Source organism: Theropithecus gelada, chromosome 15 (assembly GCF_003255815.1).
Source record: "Theropithecus gelada isolate Dixy chromosome 15, Tgel_1.0, whole genome shotgun sequence".
Lineage (NCBI taxonomy): Eukaryota > Metazoa > Chordata > Mammalia > Primates > Cercopithecidae > Theropithecus > Theropithecus gelada.
The window spans coordinates 14364532-14382734 of record NC_037683.1 but is presented as its reverse complement, the minus strand read 5'-3'; the positions used below and the strand labels follow the sequence as shown (position 1 = coordinate 14382734).

Genomic DNA, 18203 nt, shown 5'->3' with positions numbered 1-18203 from the left:
ACAGTGGGGGGGAAATCTATACTCAGAAGTCAATTTGGGTTTCAATCCTAGCTCTAATATTTAGCTACTACATATCCCTGTGATATGTAGGGATACAAAAACCGATAAAAGCACTTACCACAGAATTGTAATGAGGATTAAACAAGTTACCAAAATAAAATGCTTACCACAGGCCTTGCCACACAGTAGGAGCTCAATATACAACAGCACAAGTAATTATGAGTTATCATGGCAATGTCCGTTGGAATAAAAACTCACAGGAAAATTACAATTCATTTAATACCTGTCATAAATTCTGTTCAACACTGCTAATTCTCTCACAAAAGAAAGCAAAATATATAAAATATTAACTTACACAAATATCACTGTAATATCATGTAAATTTTCACAAATGCTGAAGAATTTTACCTATACAAACAAATGGAAGCAATTTTTCCATTAGTAAGTATGCTATTCAGGTTGGAATAAATACCTCTCAAAGCACACTTCACATTTCATATGCTCGGACCCAGAAAGTATGAGCTACATTTGTCTAGCTGGTGTATAACTATCACACTGGAGAGAGAAATTAAGCACAAGGAATGGTAAACATAGTAGGTCCTCTATCCATCGTTGATGAAAGGTTTTGTTTTTCCTGGAATGGCTGCATACTTTCTCCTGTTTGCTTTCTACTCTTCCTCAGTTTAAATATTTCCTCAGAAAAGTTTTCTCTTGCCTCTTTCACCCTTGTCTCACACACAAGGTCAAATCCCTGGTTATAATTATCTCTAACACCTGTGCTTGCTTCCTCATCGCACTCATCGACAAGGAACTACTTGTTCAGTGTCTGACCACAATGAGACTGTTCCATGAGGGCAGGGATCTAACCTGCCTTGTTTTAACAGCTTTAACCCCATTACCTCTCACAAGCCTAGCACGTAGTAGCCGTTCAGTAAACAACTGTAGTATTTCACCAGTAAATTCAAAAATAATGGATCTTGATGCTGGGTGCAGTGGCTCATGCCTGTAATCCCAGCACTCTAGGAGGCCGAAACGAGTAGATGACTTGAGGCCAGGAGTTCAAGATCAGCCTGGCCAACAGGGTGAAACCCTGTCTCTACTAAAAACACAAAAACTAGCCAGGCATGATGGCACTTGGCTGTAATCCCAGCTAATTGGGAGGCTGAGGCAGGAGAATCTTTTGAGCCTGGGAGGTGGAGGCTGCAGTGAGCCGAGATTGCACCATTGTACTCCAGCCTGGGTGACAGAGTAAGACCCTGTCTCAAAAAATAAAACAAAAAAAGGGAGCAAAATTAGGACTAGAGGGGCATGAGAGTAACTTCTGTCAAAACTGGGCGACCAAAAGCCAAACCAAAAACTAGCAGTCATGGGGGAGAAATGAGATTCATGTAGCAGGCCAACTGCTTAAACACTTTGTTTTTGTTTGAGATGCAGTCTTGCTCTATCACCCAGCTAGAGCGCAGTGATGCGATCTCGGCTCACTGCAACCTCTGCGCCTCCTGGGTTCAAGTGATTCTCCTGCCTCAGTCTCCTGAGCAGCTGGGATCACAGGCACCTGCCCATGCCCAGCTAATTTTCGTATTTTTAGTAGAGATGAGTTTCATCCTGTTGGCCAGGCTGGTCTCAAACTCCTGACCTCAAGTGAGCTGACCATCTTTGCCTCCCAAAGTGTTGTGATTAGAGAAAGCCCAGCTTAAGCATCACAACTTTTAAAGTCCTTTGCAATTCTGGGCTGTTGTGACCACATCAAATATGCCGCATTCTTTCTTGCCTTTCTGTGATTCCTCCTCCTCCTCCACTTGGTAAAACAATTCATCTTTTAAGATTCAGTTCTAATATCACAACAATGAAATATGGAAAACAGAAGAGGCCTCACCAGCATTCACCAAACAATAAAGGAATAATTTAAATACCTGCCTCTTCCACTACATAGTGAGATCTTCAAGGCTAGGGCCTGTGCCTTATCCATCTGCAGAGCTGCTTCTGGCCAGAACAGTTCTGGGCACATTATGGAAGGTGCTGAAATGCGGGATCAACTAAACAGAACACACAACCCTGCCTCTAGATCACAGTCTAGGGAAGAAAGTCATAGAATCAGAAAATCTAAAGTCTAGTCTGAATAGTGTGTGTAAAGCCTAAATGAGGAGACTGGATCTGAAATACCAGAATTTAGAAGCTGCTTAAAGTGGCTGATCTCAGACCAGCTTTAAACCCCTCTACATAAAGGCAATGGGAATCAGAAAAGCCATGGAGAGATGCCAGGTGTCTTCGTATATTCAGACTGCTATAATAAAATACCATAAACTAAGTCTCACAGTTCTGGAGCCGTGAAGTCCAAGATCAAGGTGCTCGTAGATTTGGTGTCTAGTGAGAGCCCATTTTATGGTTCATAGATGGTACCTTACCACTGTTCTCACATGGTAGAATGAGCTCTTTAGGGTCTCTCTTATACTGGAATAATCACCTCTCAAAAGGCCCCTATGCTAATACCATCACCTTGGAGGTTAGGATTTCAATATGTGAATTCAGGGGGATCACACACATTCAGACCATAGCACCAGGCAATGAGAAACTAACTCCTCGTTATACATGGACTGAATGTTGAACATCGTGCCAGAAGTGAAACTGAGAATAAACTTCATTTCATGTAAATTGACTCAGAAACAGGACAAAAGTACAGGAAAGCAGGCTGGTACAATGGGAAGGTTAGAACTCTCCTAAGTTCTAACTCAAGCCACCTTTAGTTATATGACTTTAGGTAAGTCACTCCCTATTCTGTGCCTCAGACTACTTTGGACATTAAATGAAAGGACTGTACTAGAAGTCTCAAAAAAGGAACAAAGCCTAATGTACCTTCTGAAAGTACCCATTGTTGTGAACTCAAGTAACTGATCAAACAAAAATAGAGGGTGACTCAAACACAAATAAAATACTAAGTAAAATATTTAAGATGGACATCTATTGCTTTTATCTGCCTAGCAACCACTCCCCCCTTATTCTGTTAATGGCACTCTGATTTTTCTTTGCAGACTTCTATTCAAAGGCCACATGATCCAAGCAGAATTGACCCTAACTTTGTTGTAAATTGGGATCAGCAACAGCACCTACCTTACAGGGATGTCAAAAGAATTAAATGACACCAGGTACAGTGGTGCATGCCTGTAATCCCAGCACTTTGGGAGGCTGAAGCAGGAGGATCGCTTGAGCCCAGGAGTTGGAGACTAGCCTGGACAACATGGTGAAACCCTATCTCTATCAAAAAAATACAAAAGTTAGCCAGGTGTGGTGGTGCATGCCTGTAATCCCACCTACTTGGGAGGCTGAGGTAGACGATCACCTGACCTTAGGAGGTCGAGGCTGCAGTGAGCCATGATCGTGCCACTACACTCCGGCCTGGGCAACAGAGTGAGACCCAGTCTCAAAAAATAATTGAACGAGACAGTGAATATAAAGGCTTTGCACAGTACTTGACAAAGTAAGAGCTCTATATATGTAAGCTGCTACTAACTAATCTCTAGGGTCCATCCAATTCAGTGCTGTATCTATGGAAGCAAAGTGTAGATTATAGGAGAGTTACTATTAAACCATTCATGGCATCATCCTCAAAGACCTGGGATGGAACCCTAACATCACTAATGTCACTTTGGTTACTTGCTGTGGTTCTTGAACTTTTTACATTTTCAGCCTGTAAACTGCTGGATGTGGTGATTCCAGATGTTTGCCACTTCCTGAAGAAAGAAGGCCTCTATATTTGCCTTAAAAAAATTCCTCCAAGGGTCACAAAGATCCTGATTATAGAATTCAGTAATTACATCTACATTCCCTCCACTTAGTCCTGAGACCACTGCTAATATGTTGTCTCCGGTTTTACAGATCATCACTAATGCAGGAGCCTTGAGGATATATGGAGAACAATGTTAATCTTACCTACAAACCACATACCTACTGACCACAAGGCAATGAAATGGCCACAGCTGGCTACTGTTGTCAAGCAGAGTTTTGCCCTGATTCTCAGCAACCACATCTAGCTGGCAAAATGATTGTTAGCTAGAACCCAAACCACTGCTAGATGTAACCCCAAATGTACATTAAATTGGATTTCTTCAATTAGATTCAACTCAAAGGCAATCAGAGTTGTTCAGTAGAAAGCAGACTCTTGGCCGGGCACCGTGGCTCATACCTGTAATCCCAACACTTTGGAAGGCCAAGGTGGGTGGATCACTTGAGGTCAGGAGTTTGAGACCAGCATGGCAAAAATGGTGAAACCCCATCTCTACCAAAAAAAAACACCAAAAATTAGCCTGGCGTGGCAGTGCACACCTGTAATCCCAGCTACTTAGGAGGCTGAGATAGGAAAATCACTTGAACACGGAGGCAGAGGTTGTAGTGAGCCAAGATTACGCCACTGCACTCCAGCCTGGGAGATAGAGCAAGACTCCTTCTCAAAAATAAAAACAAAAAAAAAGACACTGAGTGCGGTGGATCACATGAGGTCAGGGGTTCAAGACCAGCCTGACCAACATGGTGAAACCCCATCTCTACTACAAATACAAAAATTAGGCAGGGCGCAGTGGCTCATGCCTGTAATTCCAGCACTTTGGGAGACAGAGGTAGGCAGATCACGAGGTCAGGAGTTCAAGAACAGCCTGGCCAACATAGTAAAACCCCGTTTCTACTAAAAATACAAAAATTAGTCAGGCATGGTGGCACACTTCTGTAGTCACAGCTACTCAGGAGGCTGAGGCAAGAGAATCACTTTAACCCAGAAGGCAGAGGTTGCAGTGAGCGGAGATCGTGCCACTGCACTCCAGCCTGGGCAACAGAGCAAGACTCTGTCTCAAAACAAAACAAAATAAAAAGAAAGCAGGCTCTTAAGCTTCATAAATAAACAAACATACCCCCAAACCCACCTGTCTCACAGAACACAACATATTAAACAGATCAGGAAATATTCTGAGAAATCCAGGGTCTTTGGTTGGTGACTTAAATTGCTTTCCAAAGAAACAGACAGACAAGAAACAGATTGGTTCCTAAGATGACATCACCAAGTCAGTGTGCACACAGGCAATCTGAAATGTTACTGCAAAGGTTATATTCACTTGCCTCAGTTTAACTAGGAAGATAAATACATACTGAAAAGGACATGGGGCCACGCACAATGGCTCACATCTATAATCCCAGCATTTTGGGAGGCCGAGGCAGGTGGATCACCTGAGGTCAGGAGTTCAAGACCACCCTGACCAACATGGTAAAACTCCATCCCTACTAAAAATACAAAAATTAGGCCGGGTGCAGTGGCTCATACCTGTAATCCCAGCACTTTGGGAGGCCGAGGTGGGAGGATCACAAGGTCAGGAGTTTGAGACCAGCTTGGCCAACAAAGTGAAACCTCTCTACTAAAAATACAAAAATTAGCCAGGCGTGGTGGCGCACACCTGTAGTCCTAGCTACTCGGCGGGGGAGGTGAGGCAAGAGAATCGCTTGAACCTGGGAAGCAGAGGTTGCAGTGAACCAAGATCACCCCACTGCACTCCAGCCCAGACGACAAAGCGAGACTCCATCTTAAAAATAATAATAATAATAATACAAAAATACAAAAATTAGCTGGGCTAATTTTGGTAGTGGCGGGTGCCTATAATCCCAGCTACTCAGGAGGCTGAGGCAGGAGAATTGCTTGAACTTGGGAGGCAGAGATTGCAGTGAGCCCAGATCACATCACTGTATTCCAGCCCGGACGACAAAGTGAGAGAGACTCCATCTAAAAAAAAAAATAATAATACAAAAATACAAAAATTAGCTGGGCTAATTTTGGTGGTGGCGGGTGCCTATAATCCCAGCTACTCGGGAGGCAGGAGAATTGCTTGAACTTGGAAGGCAGAGGTTGCAGTGAGCCCAGATCACATCATCGCACTCCAGCCTGGACAACAGAGCTAGATTCCATTTCAAAAAAAAAAAAAAAAAAAACACGGAGGCAGCGAGGGTATGTGTATGAGGTAGAACTAGATTCAAATCCCAGATTTGCTATTACCAAATTAACTACTCCAAACCCATGTCTTGAAATGAGGATAAAATAACCATCACATTCAATTGTTGCGACATTTGGTGAATATATGTAAATCATCTACTTTATGGCAAGTTAATCAAGCAAATGGCTCTAAGTCTAGGAATCTTATTTCATACAAGAGAAAGTTCCAGTTGACAAGCTCTTCTGCAAATAGGCATTTTGTTTGCTTTTTAAACAATGTCTTGCTTCTGTAGCCCAGGCTGCGGTGCAGTGGCACGATCATGGCTCACTGCAGCCTTGACCTCTAGGACCCAAGCAACCCTCCCACTTCAGCCTCCCAAGTAGCTGAGACTACGGGTGTGCACCACCACACATTTGACAAAAAGAAAATGACGACTGATCCCTCAAATTGTGACTGGCTATCATGAGATATTAAAAGGTCACTGATCTTTTTCCTTTTTGATATTTTGACTATCAAATTGTACATTTACCATGACAGTAACTTAAATAAACTTCTGAGTCTTACCAGTCAGCAAATTAAAGCGTGAAACACTAGCTAATTATAATCTATAATGTGTTAGTGTTACTAAAGCCATGTTTTAGTTTGACTGTAGGAAGACAGTATAGTGCAACAGAGACATGGACTCTGGTTAACACTCTGCCAGTTACTCAGTCTCTTTTGAAGCCTCAATAACCCATACGTAAGATTAAGGCCCTTAAAAGGTAAAATTCTACAATTCTAATCAAACATCTCTTTCTACAAAACAGAAGTTGTATGTATCCCACATGATTTGCCGACCACTTTATCTCTTGCTTTTCATAGCATCCTACCCAACAGTGTATACTCCATCCACACTGAAGTACATCATGGTTCCCAGAATTCAACATGCTCTTTGGCCTCAACTCTTTTACACGTGTTATTTTCTCTACCTGAGTCAACCTTTACTTACCACTGACATAAGGACTCAAGTCAGGTCTCCTCTAATTCCCCCCCTCCCTTTCCTGCAAACACTCAAGTCTGAGTTAGGCACTACAAACAACATGGCTGAACCTATAGCTTTTCCAGGACCTATGAGGAAGAAAAAGACTGGTTTCAAAATCCAAAAAACAAACACATCTGCAAATTTGAAATTCAAATGTTTTAATTAAATATGAGATAATATTATTTCACTTAGTCAACTGCAATTCAAGTCTTACACAAACGTGAGATACAGTGACACAGGGCTTGCAGGACTAAGAAAGCCAAAAGTCAAAATAGATCTTGAAATTGCTCTGATAAGTTCTGTGTGTCTCTTCTATGCTCCCACAGGCTCCTGTGCTTTACACACCACAACCACATCATGATCAGGACCACTAGAACCTGAATTCAGAGAACCCAAGGTTCTAGAGAAGTCTGTTTTCCAGGATCCCCAAGAAAAAGCTAAAAATCTTTACCCCAGTTTTCTACTGATATACAACAGTCATTCACTGGTCTTTCCTGGACCTAGTCAGTTGTATCAGTTTCCCATCTACCTTGTCTCCCCGATCATGATTTGGCATCCAATAAAACTCTGACTAAATAGGTCAGATCTAGTCTCAGCCCCAAAGATAACCCCAGCCCTAGGCCTGAGACATGACCCAGGAAAGGCTGCTCAATAAATGTTTGAAGAACTGTTTCTTTCACCAAAAGACAGTAATGGTAAGCCACAATGCCACTACAATGAATTTCTTGCCAAAATAACAAATTTCAAGAGAACAATTTCACTGTTCTCAACTTTTAAAGCCTAGATGAGCACTGTCCAATAGAAATTTCGACAATGATGAAAATGTCATATATCTACACTGTCCAATACAGTTGCCACTAGCTACATGAGGCCAATGAGTACCTGGAATGTGACTGGCATGAATGAGAAACTGAATTTTTAACTTTACTCTTAATTTAAATGGCCATATGAAACTGGTGGCTATGAAACAGTGAAAACCTAGAAGTTGTCCCTCTTTCTAAATTTGTCACACCACATATTTTTGACTGTGTTACAGCATAAAAAATAAATATATGGAAATGTTTATTTAGGCCAGTATTATTTACTAGCCAATTTATAGCTGTGTCAGCTGTTATCATCAGCCTGCAAATGCAGTCACTTACTCCTTCAAATATTAAGTATCTACCCATATTGTAACAGGCCAGAGGTCTGGAAAGTAGAGATGTGAATAAGACTGACTACAGAGAACTAATAGTCTCTAGGAGTACAGAGCAGACAAAAATAACTGTACAGCCTGACAATGTAAATGCACTTAATGCTGCTAAATTGTACACTTCAAATGGTTAAAACGGTAAATTTTATGCTATGTATATTTTATCACAATTTTTAAAAAGATTAAAGCCTACTGAAGAAAAAAGTTGAAACAATATTTTTGAAAAAATTAACACTATGGGACAGATGGACATGATACAACTGGGAAGCAGTAGAGAGTAGAAAGAGCATAAATTTTTATTTCAGAATAGGTTTGAGTCCTGGCACCATTACTTACTAATTGTGTTAGCTTAGGAAATGACTTCACCTCTCTGGGCCAATTTCCTCATCTGTAGATGGTTATGAGTACTCAATGATATGATGCACTTAGGTCAGTGAAAGTGCTCGGTAGCCATGATCGATATCAGGGAGAGGAGAAGCAGCAATCATGGAGCCAGGAGCACAGAGAGGAGATAGGAATTCACCAGGCAAACAGGGCTAACTGAGAAACATATTTAGAGGAAGCAGCATGTGAAAGCACTAAATAGAGAGAAAAAACAGAATGTCACTTGGTAATTTGACTTGACTGGAATCTCAGCAGAGCCGTATCATAAAGACCTTCAACTGCCATACATGAAGAGTTTTTGGTTTTTATTCTATAGGCAACAGTGACTGAAAATATATGTATACACCTAGGAAGTTTGTCAATAACAGCCCAACTCTGATTACTTCAATGCAGGGGCTCTAAAATTTCAACCAGAAAACTAAAAGCACAAGGAGTTGTAAAAAAATAAAAGAAGCCGGGCACGGTGGCTCACGCCTGTAATCCCAGCACTTTGGATGGCCATGGCGGGCAGATCACCTGAGGTCCGGAGTTTGAGACCAGCCTGACTAACATGGAGAAACCCCGTCTCTACTAAAAATACAAAATTAGACGGGCATAGTGGCGCATGCCTGTAATCCCAGCTACTCGAGAGGCTGAAGCAGGAGAATTGCTTGAACTCGGGAGGTAGAAGTTGTGGTGAGCCGAGATCGCGCCACTGCACTCCAGTCTGGGCAAGAAGAGTGAAACTCCATCTCAAAAAATAAAAATAAAAAATAAAAGAGCAGCCAGGCACTGTGGCTCACACCTGTAATCTCAGCACTTTGGGAGGCCGAGGTGGGTGGATCACGAGGTCAGGAGATGGACACCGTCCTGGCTAATACAGTGAAACCCCATCTCTAGTAAAAATACAAAAAATTAGCCGGGCATGGTGGTACGCACCTGTAGTCCCAGCTACGCAGGAGGCTGAGGCAGGAGAATCGCTTGAACCCGGGAAGTGGAGGTTGCAGTGAGCTGAGATGGTGCCACTGCACTCCAGCCTGGGCCACAGAGCGAGACTCTGTCTCAAAAAAAAAAATTTTTTTAATAAATTAAAACTAAAAATAAAAGAGCTTTGTTGAGGTAGCCAAAATACACATGGCAAGCCATCCATGGCCCTCCCTTAGATTCTAGAAACTTCCCTATGGGGGAGCCCTTCCTCAACTCTATCTTCTAGTCTCCTGTTGGTACAATGAATGGCTCTGGCATGAGGCTGAGAAGGAATGCAGCTTTTTTTTGGTGGGGGGAAGTAACAAACATGAACTACACAGCCTGCCTTACAGTCATATCTGCAGCCTGCAATCAGATCCAGACCTAGGCAGATATAGGAACATTTTTCTTGGACTGGCTGATTAAATTCACACCTGCCTCTTGCTTTTTTATCCAGTGAGTGGGATGCCACTTGGACTATTAGCTTTTGTTTCTCACAGGCAACCTGACAAACCATACTTCAAGAATAACAGAAAATGCTTTTCAATGCAGGAACATAGCACTACAAGTCCACATAGCAAAAGGTATCTGGCTCTAAGCTTCAAGTAGTATTTTCTTTTATCCACCTACAAAGGTCATGGTCACATTTTTAAAAGTGCAACAAAATCAATACCCTTTTCCTAATGTAATTTTCTTAACATGAAATCTTAGGGGGATACTATGCCCACGTATTTGCTCAGCTTAAATGCAGTATACAAGTGTCTATATTTCTATGGAAACATTAACAACTTCCATCTGAGCAACCTACATCACCTTTCATATAGTATATAGTTTTGCTGGCTTCTAGCTTTGCAATTACAGCCTTGAAACCAGACTGAAGGCAGAAAAGCCAGCCCAAGATTACGACATTTCAATTTTAAAACATTAAAAAAAAAAATAAAGACAGTACACAGCTTTCAAGGCTGTAGCTACAGAATTAAAAGGTGAAAACAGTTTAGGAAGGCAATTCAATCTGATGAGTCAGAGGCCATTAGCGTTTCTATGGAATTATAGCACAGGTATTTCTCAGAAAACTGCATGTACTGATGATTCTCCGGCATTTTTCATTTACAATTTCTGGTTCTCTGGAGGAACAAAAGGGACTGTTAATAATCCTTCATTTAGCTTGGAGGTTAAGAAATTTCAAGGCCAGCCACAGTGGCTCATGCCCGTTAATCTCAGAACTCTGGGAGGCCAAGGCAGGAGGATCCCTTGAACTCAGGAATTGAAAACCAGCCTGGGCAACATAGTGAGATCTCTACAACAACAACAACAAAATGTCTGTCTTTTTCAATCAGCTGGGCACGGTGGCATGCACCTGTAGTCCCTGATACTTGGGAGGCTGAAGTGGGAGACCGCCTGAGCCTGGGAGGTTGAGGCCGCAGTGAGCCAGTATCACTGCACTCCAGCCTGGGTGACAGAGCAAGACCTTGTCTCAAAAAAAAAAAAAAAAAAAAAAAAAAAAAGAAAATAAAATAAATTTCAAAATGCAAAATACTTAATACAGAAAAATATAAGAAAATGTATACAATAATCTGTCAGTTGCCATTTATTGAATCTATTACTATGCACCAGGCGTCAGCTTGACACTTTATATGAATTCTTACTGAAAAGTAGCTACAATTGTCTCCATTTTATAGACTTAAAACTTATCATTGTACTCCATTACATGGAAAGAGCCACAGAAGTCAAAACAAGAGAACTTCTATTGAAAGCATCTTGACTAATAAAACCCTACCTTTTCATAGTACATGCTCTGCAACAGCCGGGTGGATGGGAATTTGGCATAATTTCAAAGAGCAACCCTGATGCTCCCATAACAGAAGGGCCTCAAAGTCCAAAAAGAATACCACACCTTACTTGATCCCATTTACAAGTCACCTCCTGAAAAATCCAAGATGCCGATGTCAGAAGCAGCTACTGAAGGAAGCGAAGATGTTTTTACTTGTTCATTGTCATTTTGAAGACTGATTTACTGACCAAGGAGTTTGTTTGGACATGGTCAGAGAGCTTTCAAAGTCATTTCAGAAAGTGCCCCACACCATCCTCAACAGATGGTTTGATGGAAGAGAAGCAGCCAGCTCTGCTCAGGAAATCCATTAGTAAGGTGCAGATACAATCAAAGAGCTGTCCCCCCATGTGGCAGAATGTACCTTTTTCCTTATTTTCTTTAAAATCTCCATATAAAAATGGAAGATGGATGCATGAGGGCCTAGAAAATGTTTATCCCTCTGGATCAATCCTAGGAATCTATTCTAAGAATCAGAAATAAAGAAAATAGTACAAAACTCGAGGCCATCTAAAAATTCAAACGCAGGAAAATGATTAAATGATGGTACACTTATTCAATGGAATATTTGCAAACACTATAAATGTTTTCCAAGAGTTTACAAAGGGCAAATACCATATTAAAAATATAACGTACCGGGCGCGGTGGCTCAAGCCTGTAATCCCAGCACTTTGGGAGGCCGAGACGGGTGGATCACGAGGTCAGGAGATCGAAACCATCCTGGCTAACACGGTGAAACCCCGTCTCTACTAAAAAATACAAAAAACTAGCCGGGTGCGGTGGCGGGCGCCTGTAGTCCCAGCTACTCGGGAGGCTGAGGCAGGAGAATGGCGTGAACCCGGGAGGCGGAGCTTGCAGTGAGCCGAGATCCGGCCATTGCACTCCAGCCTGGGCGGCAGAGTGAGACTCCGTCTCAAAAAAAAAAATAAAAAATAAAAATAAAAATAAAAATAAAAAAAAAATAAAAATATAACGTAAAACTGTATTCCTGGAATGAGCTCAGGTATATTCCAATACATATATGCATTTAAAAAAAAAAAAAACACTTTGGTCTAATTTCTCTTAGTGATTATCTCTAAGTATAACTAATTTTTCCTCCTCCATTCTACTTTTCTGATTAAAATATATTGTTTTTATAAACAGAAACATACATTTAAAAAATCCTGGCAGGGCACAGTGGCTCACACCTGTAATCCCAGCACTTTGGGAGGCCGAGGCAGGCAGATCACCTGAGGTCAGGAGTTCAAGACCAGCCTGACCAACATGGAGAAATCCCATCTCTACTAAAAATACAAAATTAGCCGGGCGTAGTGGCGCATGCCTGTAATCCCAGCTACTCGGGAGGCTGAGGCAGGAGAATCGCTTGAACCCGGGAGGCAGAGGTTGCAATGAGCCGAGATCGTGCCATGGCACTCCAGCCTGGGCAACAAGAGTAAATCTGTCTAAAAAAAAAAAATTATAAGAAACAGGCCGGGTGCGGTCGCTCACGCCTGTAATCCTTGCTTTGGGAGGCTAAGGCGGGCGGATCACCTGAAGTCAAGAGTTCAAGACCAGCCTGGCCAACATGGGAAACCCCGTCTCTACTAAAAAATACAAAAATTAGCCGGGCATGGTGGTGCGTGCCTATACAATTCTCCCTGCCTACTCGAGAGGCTGAGGCAGGGAGAACTGCTTGAACCTGGGAGGCGGAGGTTGCAGTAAGCCGAGATCACGCCACTGCACTCCAGCTTGGGCGACAGAGCAAGATTCCGTCTCAAAAAAAAAAAAAAAAAAATCCAAGAACAAAATGATTTGGCTAAACTGTCTATAATCAATAGCTTCAACTGAAGGGGGAAAAAAAAAACTACCAGACATTCTCTAAATGACTTTTAAATTACTACCTTATTAGAAACACGATTCTGGGCACTAATCTTTCTTACATACTAGTTATGAATGCTTAAAGCTCAGTACTACCTCCCATGTCCTAGTTTCAGAAATCCATCGTGTGGTAACAAAGAGATACAACATCTTTAACCTTTCATCCCAGGATCTTTCAAATCTGAAGTAAAGCTAGTTAATCATACCTATGAAATAATTCTGGGCCAGGCACAGTGGCTCACACCTGTAATCCCAGCACTTTGTGAGGCCCAGGTAGGTGGATCACCTGAGGTCAGGAGTTCGAGACCAGCCTGGTCACCATGGTGAACCCCATCTCTACTAAAAATACAAAACTTAGCCAGGCGTGGTGGCAGGCACCTATAATCCCAGCTACTCGGTAGGCTGAGACAGGAGAATCACTTAAACCCAGGAGGCAGAGATTGCAGTGAGCCAAGACTGCACCACTGCACTCCAGCCTGGGTGGCAGAACGAGACTCCGTCTAAAAAAAGGAAAAAGAAAAAAACAAAATTCCAAAAGTAATTTTTAAAAACTATTCAAACCTGGTGAATTAAGACAAGATCAACAACCAAGATTTTTACAGCTCTACATAAATACAAAAGATACTCTACAAAACAGGACTAAGGAAGAAAAAACTCCTGCTTTTTCTTAGATGCTAAACTTTCCTATATTCTAAAATCAAATTCAACAAATATTTACCTAGTGTTTTCCATGTATAGGCTGCTATCCCAGATTACATTAGAAAAATAGATGAGTAAAGCTGGCTACCCCTAGATTCTTACAATCTAACATAGAAAATAGAAAACTGACTGGATACAAGGACTTTTGAAGTAAATGCCCTAATGGAGACATTAACAGCAGTGGTCAAACACTGTTTATTTCTTCTTAGGGAAAACTAGAAAAAAGTTAATGAAAAAATAACACTTGAATCAGACTAGTAAGGGAGGAAAGAAAGAATGTAAATACAGACACATTATCAATAATACTCAGCCTTGGATGTCCTTCCACTGCTGGCAACTACTTCCCCTAGAAGCAGTCATATCCTTACAGATGACTATACAGACCTTGTCTGATTTTTTTTTTTTTTTTTTTTTTGAGACAGAGTTTCACTTTGTCACCTAGGCTGCAGTGCAATGGCACAATTATGGCTTGCTGCAGCCTCGACCTCCCAGGCTCGAGGGATCAACCCAACCCACCTCAGCCTCTCAAGTAGCTGGGACTACAATCATGTGCCACCATGTCCAGCCTGACATGTTCTTTACTAAATGTCATCACGGGCAAGAAAGGCCTATCCCAGCACATACACGACCTTCTCATTCTGGGTTGGATGGTCTCATCCACATACTTTCACTTACACTTCCCAACTGATGATTCCCCTTCTCCCCCAAAACTTTCAATTCTGGGTAAGACTCTTCTCCTGAACCACAGACCCATCTATCCAAATGTCTATTGTCAATATCTACCAGGATAAATAATCCATAGGCTCCATCAATTTCAACATGTCAAACTGAACCTATTATTTTCTCTTTGAATCCTCTTTCTCCTGTGTTCTTCACTCAGGTTCCAGGTACCACCAATTCTCATCCCCCAAGCCAGAGATCCCCAAAGACTCCTCCCGGGCTCCCACTTTACCACCCTTCCCAACACTCCACCCCAATTTATACAGTCAATCACCAGGACATTTTCATTCTCTCTCAAATATCCCTAGATCAAGCTCAAGTCATCTAATCACCCTATAATCCTAGACTATTATGACTGCTCCTCTCTCTTCCTGGAATTTAATTTCCTAATCCACTCAAAAATCCTGTTTGATCCCCCTTTTCAGCTTTTTAGCATACATTAATAGCATTAAATTACAGAAATAAACAAATCCAACATTTGAAAAGCTACTTCTTGCAACCTTATTTCCTCAAAACACCCCAAATCTTGAAAAGGATAACACCTAAATTCCTATTTGCAAACTCTAACTCTTTATACAGAGATGCAAATACACCAACTTTGATGTTAAAGCAAGTAAGATATCAATAAAGTGATACACTAAGCAAGATGCCTCGCTCCAGTATTAATAAGCTATTTGTATAAGGCTAAGTGATCTACTCCCTCTGTACTTAGATTTTCTCTTCAGGAAAGGATCAATTTTCTTAGGATCATTTTTCAGCTCTAAAGTCCACGAGTTTATCAAAAGTTGCAGTCATGTATAACAGTGGGTACAAATCATACAATGCTAACACTTGAGGAACCCTTAAGGGGTTATCAAGATTCTTAGTTTTTAAAAAACTAGAAGGAGATAAACTATAAATCATTCCTAATTTCTTCCAGCCCAATGTAGCCCCCATTTTATAGAAGGGAGAAACTGTGTAAAGGGAATAACATTTGTAGCATTGGTATGATTTAAACACTAATTGTGGTCCCATAGGCTTCAGCATTTCCCGATCTAAAAATGGGAACAAAAGAACTTACTTAACAGGGCTGTTGTGTTAAATAAATATAAGCACTCAAAATAGTACTTAGCATATAGCAAATGTTCAATAAGAGTTACCCATTATGGTGGCTCACGCCTGTAATCCCAGCACTTTGGGAGGCCGAGGTGGGCAGATCACCTGAGGTAGGGAGTTTGAGACCAGCCTGACCAAAATGGAGAAACCCCATCTCTACTAAAAATACAAAATTAGCCAGGCATGGTGGCTCATGCCTGTAATCCCAGCTACTCAGGAGGCTAAGGCAGGAGAATCACTTGAACTCGGGAGGCGGAGGCTGCAGTGAGCCAAGATCGCAGCACTGCACTCCAGCCTGGGTAACAAGAGTGAAACTCCATCTCAAAAAAAAAAAAAAAAAGAGTTACCCATTATTATAATTGGAAACCAAAACACAAATATAAACAGACTCAGAAAAGACTTTTTAATTTAAAAAATCTAAACCACTTTGCAGCAGCTCTAGGGAAAGTGTTCCATTCTGCACACACTTAGGCAATAGGACCTTTTATTAAGTGCTATTACTGAGAGGTCGGCTTCGTCATGAGGTTGCAGTATTCACATGAAAATTGACCTCTGGGTCAACCATTCAGATCTCAGATCACCCAATCAATAAAATAAATAGGGTTTTGTTGCTTTTTTTTTTTTTTTTTTTGTGAGACAGGTCTCGCTATGTTGCCCAGGCTGTAGTGCAGTGGCCATTCACAGGCACGATCATAATGCACTCCAACCTCGAACTTCTGACTCATGCAAGCCTCCTGCCTCAGCCTCCCTAGTAGCTGGAACTATAGATGCACACCATCACACCAGCTTGTTAAAGCACTACAGATACTAGTATACCCTGCTCCACTAAAATCGCACTCTTACATAATGCATGTTTCTTTACAGTTTTTGATACCTATTATAAGTTCAACGGGTTTAGAAGTTCCTCTTCTAGCATTAACATACATTAGCACAAACATAATGTTAGAATTGCATCCCCTTCCCTACAGCTCAACTGGACTTCCAGAGTAAGAGATGATTATTTGGTATATAGCTGTTCTGAGTTTAACAATCTTCTCTCTGAATATGCCTCACATTCCTGAATAAGTCACAGTGACCACACTATTCAAAAAGTAAATACTAAGGATATCAAATGAGAAGAACACATTTGTAAGGTCAGCAAGGCAAACTTTAATACAAGCTGACCTGGAAATTGAGACTGTATAGACACATTGGTTACTTTCAGTCCCTACCATGTTAAGGCTCTCATGTTTCTAGTTTATATTATTCACTCTTCATCTTGTATCAAATAGTATTTAAGAGGCTAATGCTATTTTGTTTTGTTTCCTAAAAGGCATTAAGGATCAAAAGTCTCTCCCATTCCACATGGAGTTCTGCTTCCATGTCACATGCCCAGGGCCAGCATTTTTAAGCAAGCGTCTCTTTGCTTCTTTGCCTCCCCATTGGCAAGGATTTGTCCTAAACCTCACAACAGCATCTTTCCCCAACATCACAAATTGGCTTTGGACTTTGCTCTTCTCCTTAGAAATACATAAAGGCATCTTTAAAAAAAAATAAACAAATAAAAATCATGACCAGTTAAGAAAAAAAAAGTCAAGATTTTTAAACAAGCAATTTTCAAAGACCATACTTGTCTCCATGGCTAAAAATGAAGTCTGGCTTTAATTCTTGCATCTACCATTAAAACACGTTCTCCTAAATACTAGACTCCTTAAGGTACAAATGGCCCTTTGTATCTTCTACCAGAAGCTAGTGCTGAGATTCCAAGAGTGCAAGCCTTGGATCAGACACATTTGGGTCTGAGTCCCATCTCTCCCACTTATGGGGCCAAGTCACTTAACTCACTCTCCCATCTGCAAAATAAAAATGTTACTCTTCTTATGAGGTTGCTGCATGTAATTATCACACAGTGAGCACACAACAAATTTCAGCTCAAGAAAAAAGGAAAGGCAAACCATTAACCACAAAATTTTCAGAGAAAGACACTAGCCAAACCCAAGTACTAATTAGGCTAATACCGCACATCAATAGAATTGTTAAATCACAACTCAGCAAATAAATTAGTTGAGACAAAACTTTCTAACAAGAACATAAACAGTTCAATATATGCTCTAAGGAGGAGAAAAAAATTAAGTTTTTATATGTGTGATTTACAATTTAAGTGGTAAAAATTCTTCTAGATAGAGCACTTATGAGTTTGATAATATCATTCCAAACTCCTCGCTGGAAGTCCTTCTTACTTCATTACTTCATACCAAGGCATGCTGACAAACCTCCTTGCCCTGAGCTAAGCTCTGGATTGAGACCCTGGATTCAAAGTGTCACAGAACAAGAATTACATATTCTAGCTTATACCAAGTATCAGAAAAATTTTACTAAAATATCAATTAAACCAAGTGTGGTGTGCCATACACTACACGAATCTGGTGCCTGGGATCAAAAATCTATTAGAAATAGGTTTCACAAGATGATTTATCAAGAAACCACAGTAAATGTTCAGAGATATGGCTAGCATAG

At 41.1% G+C, this 18203-nt stretch overlaps 1 protein-coding gene across 4 annotated transcripts in view; it reads right to left on the bottom strand.

The window, feature by feature from the left end:
- NR6A1 (nuclear receptor subfamily 6 group A member 1) overlaps positions 1-18203 on the bottom strand; it is a 255627-nt gene that overhangs the window by 217841 nt on the left and 19583 nt on the right. The window lies entirely within an intron of this gene.